Source organism: Petaurus breviceps, unplaced genomic scaffold, assembly GCF_028583685.1.
Source record: "Petaurus breviceps papuanus isolate PSGF00001 unplaced genomic scaffold, PetGlider_PUasm1.0 179, whole genome shotgun sequence".
NCBI lineage: Eukaryota > Metazoa > Chordata > Mammalia > Diprotodontia > Petauridae > Petaurus > Petaurus breviceps.
This window is the reverse complement of record NW_027185779.1, coordinates 7,740,914-7,751,477: the sequence shown is the minus strand read 5'-3', so window position 1 is coordinate 7,751,477 and position 10,564 is coordinate 7,740,914. Positions and strand designations below refer to the sequence as shown.

At 39.2% G+C, this 10,564-nt stretch overlaps 1 pseudogene; it reads right to left on the bottom strand.

Annotated features, from left to right (window-relative positions):
- Window positions 1-280: 280 nt before the first annotated feature.
- Window positions 281-5,152, bottom strand: LOC138160078 (protein KRI1 homolog; annotated as a pseudogene).
- Window positions 5,153-10,564: the final 5,412 nt, after the last annotated feature.

Genomic DNA, 10,564 nt, shown 5'->3' with positions numbered 1-10,564 from the left:
CCAAGAAAAGCTTGGTTCAAGTCCTGCTTCTTTGTGACCTGGATGAAGTCCCTTGATTCTTTTTTTTGAAAGGAAACTTGGGAGGTCATTTAATTCATACAGCCTCATTTTACCCAGAGAAGAAATGGAGCCCCAGAAAGGAAGGGTCACACATAGAGCGAGGCTCATGTTCCAGCCCCAGATCTGCCCAACAGACGCCCCTCACTTGAGCAGTATGGTGTATAAACCTACTTTTATTTCATGCCTACAGCTCTGCCCTAGCCCCAGAGAGCTGGGATGCTCAGGCTGCTGCCTGGGCCTGGGCCCAGGCCCGCTTTCTTCGTTCTCGGCCCAGCTGGCGGTAGTGTAGATGCTTTGCATTTAGCCCATAGGCCTGCAATCTCTGGTGTCTGAACTCAAAGCCCCCCAACTTCACCCTGGGTCCCAGAAGTCTCCTTTTCCTGCTCCGAAGGCTCTTCTTGGGTCTTAGAGGTGGGGCCTCCTGGGTCCCTGCAGCAGAAAGGGTGGCCAGGCCTTTAGCTTTGGGTACCAGGAAGTCTTCCTCCTCTTCCTCAGAAGTGATCTCTAGCTTGGGCTTCTTCCTGCCATTCTCATCCAGAGACCCTGGTCCTTGGCCCCTTTTCCTGAGTGTATGTTCTGGGTCAGAGGTCTCCTCAGTCAGCTGGGAGAGAGACTGCAGGATCTGCTGCTTCTTCCGCACATTCTTTGCCTTCAGATTGTACTGCTTCTGCTCTCGCATCTCCTCATGCTCCGATCTGTACATACAGGTCTTCTTGAGTGACCACCAGCGGTTCAGCTCCTTGTCATCTGAGGCCAGGATCTCCTCTGTGGTCAGGCTGAAGTCACAGGGCATGACTGAGCAATACGTGAACCGACAGGGCAGATCGTCGATGATGTCCTCATAGTCCAGCCTGTAGTATTCATCCAGGTACTCCTCAAAGGTCTTGTCCTCAGGGTCAAAGACAGGCCTCTCCTGGCTGACAACTTCAGCAAAGTGGGATTTCCGCCTCTTATTGCTAGTCAGCAGCACATCCCACTTCTTTTTTTTTTCTTCTTTCCACTCATGACAGATGGTTGACTGGGGTCATAATCTGCATCCATATTGAAGTCGGGGTCCTTGCAGTGGGGCTCTGCTGCCTCCTCCTCAGCCCCTGTCCACGTGTCCCAGTTCCATTCATCATCAAACCCCTCCTCCTCCTGAAACTGAGGCTTTTCCTCCTCTCCAATTCCGTAAAAACCATTTCTGCATGAGCTGGTTGTGCATGGTGGGGTCGAAGTCTCCCTCCAGGTCAGCCTCCTCGAAGCCTGTGTCCTTGTTGCCTGTGATCTCCCGAAGGTCCCTTGATTTTTGATGAGTACTTTGGGCAATTCTATAGGAATATAACTTGCAGAGAAGGTAGGGGGAGTTCCTTCATCCAGTATGTAGCAATAGTAATAAATATATTTGTAAAGTAATAATTTAAAAGTAATATATTTAAAAGCAGTATATATTTAATATACTGTCCTGCCTGACTCTAAGTGGTGAATATCTGCTCCAATGATTAGGGTTCCTTAACCTAAAGGAGACTGGAAACAAGGGAACATTCCCAACTTGGGAAAAACAGTCCTTTCTTGGGGAGTCCCAGTTCAAATAGAATGAATTTGTGGAGTGAGGGAATCAGGATCTCAAAGGTGTAAAGTATTTCCTTGGGACTTTTTTTATATGTGTAATATTTTATTTTTTCCCAATTGCATATTAAAACATTTTTCAAACTTTTTAAAAAAGTTTTTAGTTCCAAACTCTATTCTCCCCTTTCTCCCTCTACTCCCACCTCCTTGAGACTATAAGTAAGCCAATATAGGTTATACATGTACGAAAATGTTACACATTTCCATTTCAGTCATTTGTACAAGAAGACTAAAATTAAAAAAAAAAAGAATGAAAGAAAGTGAAAAGTAGCATGTATTCAGAGACTATCAATTTTTTCCCTGGATGTGGATAGCATGCTTCATCATGAGTCCTTTGCTATTGTCTTGGATTATTGTATTGCTGAGAATAGGTAAGTCATTCACAGTTGATCATATAATATTGATGTTACTGTGTACAATATTCTCTTGGTTCTGTTTACTTTGCTTTGGATAAGTTAATGTAAGTCTTTCCAGGATTTTCTGAAATCACCCTGCTTGTCATTTCTTATAGCACAATAATATTTCATCACACTCATATACCACAGCTTGTTTAGCCATTCCTAAACTAATAGGCAACCTCTTGATTTCCAGTTTCACTTATTTGACTGGCTTGGAATTAGCTTGTTATTTTTATATGTAGCCCAATCAATGTGACTTGATCTTCAACCAATCAAAAAATATTTCCTGCATGGTGTCTTCTGTCTTTAGCCAATGACCCAAAATCTCTACAAATTTTTCAAATGAAAAAAACCCAACTTATTCATATCTAATTTATTTTTATTAATTGTTTTTCAATTAGGCATTTATTTTCTCTTTTCATTTTTATTTAATTGAGATTTCTGTGTCTACAGTTATTAATTGTGGTAGAGGGTGGGTTTCCCAACAAAACAGACATCAAGATCATCTGATAATATGAATAATTTTCAGAATGTATAAGGAGCATCACTGATCTCATTGGTAATAGAATAATGCAAAAGGAAAGTAAAGAAACTTGACAGGGTATATCAAATATGCAGATGGGGAACTCTTTCCATAGTAGGCTTTGGTTGGTTCATTTCTATAGTCAGCAAAAGCAGAACGATTGATTGAATACCTATAACAGACACTTTAGCATTTGCTCATTTCAAAGTGAAAACAATGCAAAAGAAAAAGGCATGCCTTTTGCTATTATTGATATAACCTGATCCACCAGTACAGAGGTAGAAACTGTCTAGCTTGCAAAGTAGAAACCCCCCAGACTCAAAAAACCCCCACTTGTTCCCTCCATCCACGATAACCATTGTTACATATCTCTTCTGCCCTTTGTAGCTAAAGTACTTGAAAAGGTCATCTACAATAGGTGCCTCCTCTTTCTCTCCTTCCATTCTCTTCTTAACCCCTTATATTCCAGCCTCTGACTTCATCATTCCACTGTAATTGCTCCTCTAAAGTTATTAAGTATCTTTAATTGCCAAACTGATGACTTTTTCTCAATCCTCATTCTTATTGACATCTCTGCAGCCATTGACACTGTTGATCACCTTCTCCTAGATACTCTCTTTCTAGGTACCACTCTCTCCTAGTTCTCCTACTTATCAGACCACTCCTCAGTCTCCCTTGCTGGGTCCTCATGTAGTTTACTCAGTCTAACCATAGGTATCCCACAAAGTTCTGTCCTGGGACCTCTCCTTCCCTTTTCCCTTTAAACTATTTCACTTGGTGATCTTATCAGTTCCCAAGGATTTAATTACCAACTCTCTGCTGATGATTCTTAAATCTACCTGTCCTGCCCCAGCTTCTCTTCTGACCTCCAGTGCCACATCTGTCTTTCACTCGCCTAGAACTGGATGTCCAATAAACACCTTAAACTCAACATGTACAAAACAACCCTTCACCACCTCCTACCCTCCATTACTGTTGGTTGGTTATTCTTCATTCTTAAAGAGGATCAAGATGACATAATTATGTTGGAGTCTAGGTACAATATGTCCAGCCATGGCTGATCAGACTAATACAAGCTCAGAAGGCTCTTCCACAGGTTGGGCACAAATAGTTTATATGAACATTTGGAGTGGAGATGTCTCTGAAATTGCACATCTCACATTTCTTTTTTAGGCTACTGCAGTTCTGCTTTACTCCTGGAACATAGAGCCTTCTTTGATGTGGGCACACTATACTTGGTAGTCCTGTGCTAGTGTTTCCCATGTCTTACAATTTATTCCAAAGTTTTTTAGAGAGACTTTGAGAAAGTCACTGTATTGCTTCTTCTGACTTCCATGTGAGTGCTTGCTTTTTATGAGCTCTCTATAAAATAGTCTTTCAAGCAAATGTATGTTCAGCATTTGAACAACGTGGCCAGTCCATCACAGTTGCTCTCTCTGCAGTAGAGTCTGAATGCTTGGCAGTTCAGCTTGAGAAAGGACCTCAGTGTCTGGTACCTTATCTTGCTAGGTTATCATAATTTTACTGAGACAATTTAAATGAAAGTAATTCACTTTCCTGTCATGGCACAGGTATACTGTCCAAGTTTCACAGGCATATAGCAATAAGTTCAGCACAATGGTTCTGTAGACCTTAATAGACAGTCTAATACCTCCTCTAATACCATACTTTCCTTCAGAGACTCCCATGCACTGAACTACTTCTGGCAATGTGTGTGTCAACATCATCATCTATGTGGACATCCCTGGGAAGTAAACTACCGAGCTAAGTAAAGTCATCCACAGTATTTATAATTTCTCTATTTGCTGTAACAAATGATTCCACACATGGATGGTGTGGCACTGCCTGGTAGAGAATCTACGTTTTCCTGTTATTAATTGTTAGGCCAAAATTAACACAAACAGTAGAGAATCAATCCACACTTTGTTGAATCTCATCAACAAATCTCTTACTATAGAGGGCAACAGCATCTTCCCAGTCAGGCTTATAGCCAAGGAGTCATTTTGGATTCTTCACTATCTCTGACCTCCCTTATCCAGTCTGTTGCTGAGGTCTGTTGATTTCACCTTTGTAACATCTATTTATACTCTCCTCCTCCTCCTCCTCTTCCTCCTCCTCTTCTTCTTCTTCTTCTTCTTCTTCTTCTTCTTCTTCTTCTTCTTCTTCTTCTTCTTCTTCTTCTTCTTCTTCTTCTCTTTTATTCTCTGTCACTGCCACACTAGTGCAGACCTTCATCACCTCACATCTGGATTATTGCTATAGCCTAGTGGTGGGTCTGACCACCTCAAGTCTCTCCCCACTCCAATCTAGCCTCCATTCAGCCAATGAAGTAATTTTCCCAACCACGTCTTCCTTCTACTCAATAAACTCCAGTGGCTCCCTATAATCTCTTGGATCAAATACATCTTTTTGACATTCAAAGACCTTCATAACTAAATTCCCCTCGCTCTCTATCTTTCCAGTCTTCTTATATTTCACGCCTTGGATCCAATGACACTGACCTCCATGTTGCTTCATAAAAAAGAGACTCCATCTCCAGACTCTGGGAATTTTCTCTGGCCATCCCCCATGTCTAGAATGTTGTCCCTCCTCAACTCTACCTCCTGGCTTCCCTGACTTCCTTCCAATCCCAACTAAAATCCTCTATTTTACAGGAAACCTTTCCTAACATCTTTTAATTCTCGTGCCTTTCTTCTTTTAATCATTTCCTATTAATCCTATGTGTAGCTTGTTTGTACCTATTTGTTTTGTCCCCTGCTAGACTGTGAAGTCCTCGAGGGCACAGACTGTCTTTTGCTTTTTAGTGCTTATCACAGTGCCTGGCACCTAGTAGGTTCTCCACAAATGTTGATTGACTGTCCTTAGAAAGAGAAAACCATTTTAAAAGTACAATAGTGTATTTTATAGACTTTATTTGAATAAGTCACTTCACAGTTCTCAGCCTTACTTTTCTCATTTGTAGGATCATGGGAATTAAAGTTCAAGCTGACTCCATCATTGTACAGATGAGGAAAATGAGACAAAGACAGGTAAATCGGGATAGAGAAGTAGGAGAGCTAGAATTTAAAAACAGGTTATAAACCCAGCACTATTTCTATTATGTCAGCTTTAAACCCTAAAATCCTATGACTGCAGTTTACTTCTCTAAAGAAAGGAACCCTGGGGCTGCTAGGTGGTGCAGTGAATAGAGCACTGGCCCTGGAGTCAGGAGGACCTGAGTTCAAATCCAGCCTCAGACACTCAACACCAAGAAACTGTGACCTTGGTCAAATCACTTAACCCCAATTGCCTTCCAAAAAAGCAAAAAAAAAATAAATAAAATAAAAATTTAAAAAAAGAAAGAAAGGAACCCAGGAAATGGAACACTGAGACTCCATCTGTCTTGTCCTTTTGTCCTCTGGTTTTATGGAATGTAATTTAAATGCCTTTATTAAGTATTTACTATATTCTAAGCACAGTGCCGAAAGCTGGAAATACAAATAGGGACAAGAAGTTGCTGCTTTGTAAAGAGTTCATATTCTAATCAAAGTGAAGGCAAAAATTAGACAAAGACATGGTTTTGTCTCTAAGAGTTCATCTGTTGGACCCTATTTCAACCTTTAGCAAATGCACAGAAAATTAGGGCCTGTTTTAGCACAGATGACCACTTCCCTGCTCCCATGACAAGTTTCACTGTATATCACCTCTCTCAAATCATTTAAATTATGTTGCCTCTATTTCCTCAATTGTAAAATGTGAAAAATAACACTACCTAGCTTTTATTGTTGCTCTAAGGATCAAGAGCTTAGCACAATGCCTGGTGAATACAAAGAGTTATATATCCTTATTCCCTTTCCCCTTCTCCTTCACCCCCTTCATTCTATGCCAAAGGATGCTGGTGGCTTACTAAATTACTTCTCATCTCACTTGGCCACTTCAGATTTGAAGAGTGGTGTCTTTCATTAGCATCTGATTAAAGCTGAATTTTTAGTTAAGATTGTCCCATCTAGCAACAGGTATTTAGAGAGCAAACTGTTGTTATAGGTGAGCTATTGGGAGCTTTTCAACAGTCAGGAGTAAGAATTTTTAGGTTTATCAATATGCGTGCTTTATTTTTGTAAAATCGGGTTTTTCAACTTAGACCAGAATTTGGAGAGGCCATGTAGTGAAAAGGATCCTGAACATCCTGACCTGGGAGTCAGAAGACCTGTATTTGTCTCCTATCTCCAATACCCGCTAGCTAGCTGTATGACCCTAGGAAAAAATCACTTCCCTGCCCTGAAAGAGAATTTCCTGACTATAAAATGATTAGTAACAATAGCACCTACTTCATAGGGTGGCTGTAAGGATCCAAAAGATACTGACTATAAAGCAGTTTGCAAATATTAAAGCACCATATGCTATTTGACTTGGGTTAGGAGGTTGTAGTATGAGACTTAAATCTCCACCCCTAAGAAGCTTACAACTTAAATTGAAAGAAAATAAAGATGTGTAAACTCAATAAAACCTCAGTTAAACAAACAGAAAACATACCCAATAATAATACAAGATACATAACAAGGCAATATTTAAATATTTGGAAAAATCTACAATTTTCCTGTCTCGGTACCCTCTCCTCAAATCCAGATAGAGGCTCTTTGTGTCTTGTATTCTAAGGTGTAAATACAATAAAATTTAATTTTAAAATGTAAAAACCACTCTTAGCTTGTGAGCTGTACAAAATCACACCAGATTTGTCCCTCAGGCTGAAGTTTGTTGACCCCTGTCTTCCAAGGTAGTTTCACGACTTGTGGCCAAACAATCCATCACCTTGGTAACCAACATTCTGCTACTGAAGCTTTCCAAACTAAGCTAAATTGGAGGTATATTTCAGGGCTGTGTTTGAAACCCTTCCAGGATGGCTGGCATTAACAGAGCTTGTGATCTGAGCATCCAAGGTCATCCTCTCAATGAGGAATTAGAATACTAGTCTAGTGGAGAATTATATAGCAATTAACAGTGCATTATCTAATGACTAGTATAAGAAAGGGGGCTGAGTTCATCCAAAGAAGAGATGGGAAAATTGGGAAACTAGAAAAGCTTTGTCAAGAAGGAAAGAGTTAACTGTCAGAGAGGAGGAATTGGCTAAGTGGAGAGAAGGAAAGAGGGCATTGTAATAGGAGGAAAAACAATATGATCAAATATACACAGTTTTTGAGAAATGGCAAATACACTGGATTGACTAGATAGGGGCGGTTCATATAGGGAAATAGTAGGAAATAGTCTGAAAAATAAATAAACACATGCATGTATATATAAAACACATATACACATACATATTATATACATACATGTGAACATATATGTATCCATACACACACGTGTGTGTATGGATATATATATATATACACACCTAGGAGGCAGATTATGTAAAACTTTGAATACCAAGTTGAGGAGCATAGATTTTATTTAGTAGCTAATGGACAACCTCTGAGAAGGTTTTTGAGCAGAGGAACTGACATCATCCAAGAGTAATCAGGAAAATTAATCATGAAGCTGTATGCAATATATGATATACGATATAGTCTTCTAGCCCAGCTATGAAATAAGGGACTGAACTAAGATGGTGGAAGGGGCAATAAAGAAAGGAAGGGATGGATGAGAGACACTCTGTGGAAGGAGAATCAATAGGTCTTGGTGACTGAGTGGATATGGAGAACCAAGCAGATGGAAAAATGAAAGATACCTCCACCATGGCTGGCCAGGCTGTTGGTTGCAATTGCATTTTCAACCCTTTAACAAGTATATTTTGTGTTTAAGGTTATAGTTTCTGACTTTAGGTCACAGGGAGCCTACCCAAGCTCCCAAAGTCTTAAGAAATTTTAAAGACATAATGCATATAGTCTTTTTCTTTTTTGAAGGTAGATGGTAGACCACTGAGAGATCAAAATAGCAACCAGCAAACATTCATTATGTAATTACTATGTGCCAGGTACTAGGCTGGGTGCTGGGGATAAAAAAAAACCCAGAAAATAAAAGTGTGTGCTCTCAAAGAGCTTATAGTCTAATTGGAGGAAAACAACATGTAGATAGATTGATAGATGATAGACAGATAAATAGATAGATAGATGCATGCAAAATAGATACAATATAGAAACCAAGTGATGGGGTGCCAAACAGTCAAAGGGATCAGAAAAAAGCAAAATGCTCACAGTTGTGCTTGAACTAAGCCATCATATGCATACATTTGTAATGTACTCTTATTTTCAATGTAGTTTGGCAAGAGGAAATCACATTTATTTCTAGGATTTGAAGTCTACTCTAGAAAATGTATGGGTAGGAGATATAGTTACCACTACTTGGCTTCTATTTTCATATTAACTAGACAATTGCATTATTTATCAAGCATCACATCTGCTTTCTCCTTACTCAAATATATTTATTTACATGTGTATTCTCTAGAAGAATCTCAGTTTCTTGAGGGCAGGAATGGTTTGTCTTTGAATCCTCAGTGTTTAGTATGTAGTAAATGTTTAAGAAATGTTTGTCAAAATGCATACATCATCAGACTTGGTTTATATGTTGTTAGTTTTATGGAAATACTGCTTTTCTCTTTATCTTTTTTTATTCTTTGTTACAAGGAATGGCTCACTTGGTAAGGGAGAGAGATATTTGAAAATGAAAATAATGTTCAAACAAAAGATACCAACAAAATATTTAAAATAGTATAAGATACAAGAAATATTTGTTGAACAAAGTTGATATAAGATAAATGCTTGAACAGAATTGATTTCCAGAGAGAACTATTTAGCTTATTTAAGAACAATATTCCTAATTATCAGAGCTAAGCAATTATGGAGCTGGTTGTACAGGAAGGAGTGCATTTTTCTGCTCATTGGAAATCTTTGGTTTAGTAGTAGAAAAACACTAGTTGGGATATTGATCCTCATATGGGTACTATTTGGACTCAATGACCCCCAAGTTTCATTACAACACTGGAACTTTGTGACAACCAAAAGTTATTTTGCTTTTGTTTTCTCCATCTCTGAGAATGATCTTCAAACTGGAAGAGATAGAACTCAATTTGTTAATAGGGAACTAAAATCCAAGATATGCTAGCAGATGGTAAGAAAGCACCTGTCTGCCCTCAATACTTGCAAGTCACTAGGCACAGATGAGTGATATCCCAGACAACTGAAAGAAAAGGACAGTGTGAAAGGGTGGATTTTGTAAAGTATTGGCAGGTTAGCTTGTCTTTGATTCTAGAAAGTATTATAAAAGAAATGACTGTTGAGTTTTTATGAAGGGAAGTGGCAGTCACTAGATCAACAGGGATCTTCATGGAGCATAGACGAAAGCCATTTCATCTTTTGATCTGATTAGAAGAGCAAAGGAGTACAATGTTGTAAATATAGCACGTGTAGAGCCCCAATCCAAAACACGCTGGCTCCTTTTGGTGGAAATCAATGCTCCATACCTGTGTTGGGTGGGACAGAGTTGGTGAGAGGAAGAAAGCTCCAGTCTCTTCTCTCTCTTCAGTATTCTTCTAGTTCTTTTCAGCTGTTGAGTTGCTTTGGGCACTTCTGGCTTCCACATTCAAGAAAGAATATAGACAAGGCCAATCCCACTTCATATTATTGAAAGAAAAGACTGGGAAGACACGAGAGGAGTGGGTATTCTCTATCATGTCTTTATTAACAGCTTGTTACACTAGAGACTTTGGAGAACTTCCTCAATGTGAGACTCTCAATGGTTGAGCTTTGTTACCTTGCTCCCACCAGGAGAGCTCCTTAATTTTATATTGTCTAGTATATATTCTGCTGTTCATACCTTCTCTGATTACTGTTTTGTTACCTATCTGGCTAAATGGATTTTTTGGCTAAGTGGTATGTATGTTCATTGAAGAACTGGTATTCAGTGGGAAAGGGGTCAAGTCTTAGAAATAAAGCCTGAGATACTAATTTCTCCAATAATGAAATAGCAATCAGAAGTTAGATTGTACTTCAAAAATCACATT